Below are 3,163 nucleotides of genomic sequence, written 5' to 3' on the forward strand. Positions count from 1 at the left end.
GTATTTGATTAGACATAGAAACAAAAATTTCTTTTTAAAAACCGTTTAACCATTCAAAAGTACATACAGCAAAAGTTTAATGCCAATCTTTCTAAATATTTTTAAGTTTCATAAAACAAGCTTAAAGTGACTAAAATGACCAATGGGAGCAAAAATTTGGCGTGGCTCGGATTGCATTAATATTTAATTGATAAGATATATATAAAATGCGGGCACGCCAAGTTTTTGCTTCACTGTGATCCTATTGGTCATTTTAGCTACTTTAAGCTTGTTTTATGAAACTTAAAAATATTTGAAAAGACTGGCATTAAACTTTTGCTGCATGTACTTTTGAATGGTTAAACGGTTTTTAAAAAGAAATTTTTGTTTCTAATCAAATACTTGGCAACTTGTATGATCTCATATTTGTTTTTGGACAATTTTTATTTGTTAAAATAATATTTTTGGTTTAGGAAGGATGTAACATATGATACTTTTTTATATACTTGGCCTAATCTTTTTCTTTTTTTAAAAAAGAGTTTTGGTAAGATCTCATTACTTTTTGGTAATTTGTTTTTGGACAATTTTTATTTGTTAAAATATTATTTTTAGTTTAGGAAGAATGTAACGTACGGATACTTTTTTATATACTTGGCGTAATCTTTTTCTTTTTTTTAAAAAAGAGTTTTGGTAGGATCTCATTACTTTTTGGTAATTTGTTTTTGGACAATTTTTATTTGTTAAAATAAATTATTAGTTTAAGAAGGATGTAACGTACGATATTTTTTTATATACCTGGCGTAATCTTTTTCTTTTTTTTTAAAGAGTTTTAGTAGAATTATCCCATATAGACAAAGAGATGTCTTTTAGACTTCGAAACGATCTTTTGCAATGTCTTGAGATATCTTGCATTTTTTACGGAAAGACATCTTTTAGGGATCTAAAAGATGTCTTATGCAACAGTTTAACAATAAGATATCTTTCAGATATCTGGAGATGTCTTAAAGATATTTTACAGAATCTAAAAGATGTCATAGTGATATCTCGAAGATATCGTTTAGGTATCTAAAAGACATCTTATGATACTTACAGATATCTAAAAGGTTTCTTTAAATATCTAGAAGATTTATTTAAGATATCTTAAAAACTTCTTTACATATATTTCAAAGATTTCTAAACGATATCTTTTAGATGTCTTGAAAATATCTTTTAGATGTCTTGAAGATATTTTGAAATCTGCTTTTTGGAAAAATAAATATAAATATAGCATGACAATGTTAATATTATTAATTAAAAATTGTTTGCAACGATTTGCTGTAAACAACAATTTTTAAATAATAAACTTAACATTGTCATACTATATTTCTTTGATAGAGAAATTTCAAAATATAATCTTTAGAATTTAAATTCATTTATTATACATTTAAAAAATTAATTGTGTATTTAACATTTAAAAAGAAATTAACAAAATAAGAATTGATATTCGCTCGCTAAAGAAATGTTGCATTTTAAGCAGAATCACTTTCACGGAAGGGCGAGAAAGGCGAGGGTAGTAGAAGGGCATCGCCGTAGCCCATTGAACGTTCGCAATTAGTTAGCTTCGAGGTTGTAAACTACTCCGCGTAATCGACTGGCATGCGCCCGGCCGTTAACGCTCCAAAGCTACTTCCTAACTTGACACAATAAAAACGGGTCACCTGATAGATAGCGCAAATCTTAACATTAACAAAAAGAATTTAAAGTTACTTACAAATTTAATGAAAAAATAATTTCGTCATTGTTGCTTTTAAAATTTCTTCTCTCAAGGCGCATTCCATATCGAAAGCGATAATCAATTTTAACAAAATCCGAGCTATACATAGTGTATTGACATCTTCGCTAAAATTATTTATCGAATAGCTTGACTGCGTAATATTCTGTGTATTTCTTACAAACTAATTTGTTAAATACATTTTACATGTGGTTCAGTATATAGATACGATAACTTTAAAAATTATATTATTGAAGAACATACATATAATATGACAGGGGAAATCGAGATGAATTTTGCAATCAATCGTGTATGATATGACTGCATAAAATTCTAATATAGCGATTAAGAATTGAAATTGTTGTTTCCAGATTAATGACGTATATTTAACGTAAAACTAAAGAGTCAATTTTTTAAATTGTGGCGATTATAGTCATTTAAGGTTTATTTTTGCAAAAAGAAATTACGGCTGTACGTTACAGGCAGTAAATTATTATCTAATCACGAAATCAATAACATAAATTAAGGTAACACGTTTAGGAACTAATTTCGCGTATAAATACCATGTAGAATTCCGATACTATCGTGTAACAACTTAAATGTTTGAATAACGGTTTTAAGGAATATAAGACACATACAGGGTGTTCGCGTATCACATCAATGCCGATTAGAGTAAACAGCATGAACGATGCTATCCTCGGCAGGCAGAGGCATTAGAAAATAAATGCTTAAGATAATCCTCAATAATTTTCCTCTGACATAATAATTTTGACTCAATAATTTTCCTCTGATGGCCAAGATTAATCTTTGCAGATCATTGAATATTGAGAGTATCTTCTTTTGAGGACAGTTTCAGCACTTACTACTAATCAAAGATTAATCCTGATCGTCGATCAATGAGGACTCTATCCTCGAAAGAAGATAGTCCCAGGACCCACTGATCGAAAATTAATCTTGGCCATCGACTAATGTGGATTCTGTCCTTGAAAGATGACAGCTTCATCAAGGATGTATAACAATGCAAAGTGTAAAACCAAAGGAAAAATTCGTCAGTAATATTAGAATGCAATCATTATCAATAAATATTAATATATCTTTTGATTAATATATCTTCAATATTATAAATAACTTAAAAATATTTTATAAAATAATATACAAAATTATAAAATATACAATAAAAAAATTTTTTACGAATAATATACAAGAATTAATAATATACAGGATGTATTTCTTTATTTCCTCAGGCAAATATGAAAAAAAATATGAAAAATACGAACAAATACTTTATTATAATGTTTTGAAAAGTTCTCAAGGTAAGGTATAAGTAAATACAATCAAATATGGTAGTTTAAACGACTATCCAACGTGAAATCAATGGTACCATGTTATGTCCTTCTCGAATTCATAAAACTTTTAAGATCGGAAGAGCACACG

Source organism: Wasmannia auropunctata, unplaced genomic scaffold (genome assembly GCF_000956235.1).
Source record: "Wasmannia auropunctata unplaced genomic scaffold, wasmannia.A_1.0 LD336106.1, whole genome shotgun sequence".
NCBI classification, from domain to species: domain Eukaryota; kingdom Metazoa; phylum Arthropoda; class Insecta; order Hymenoptera; family Formicidae; genus Wasmannia; species Wasmannia auropunctata.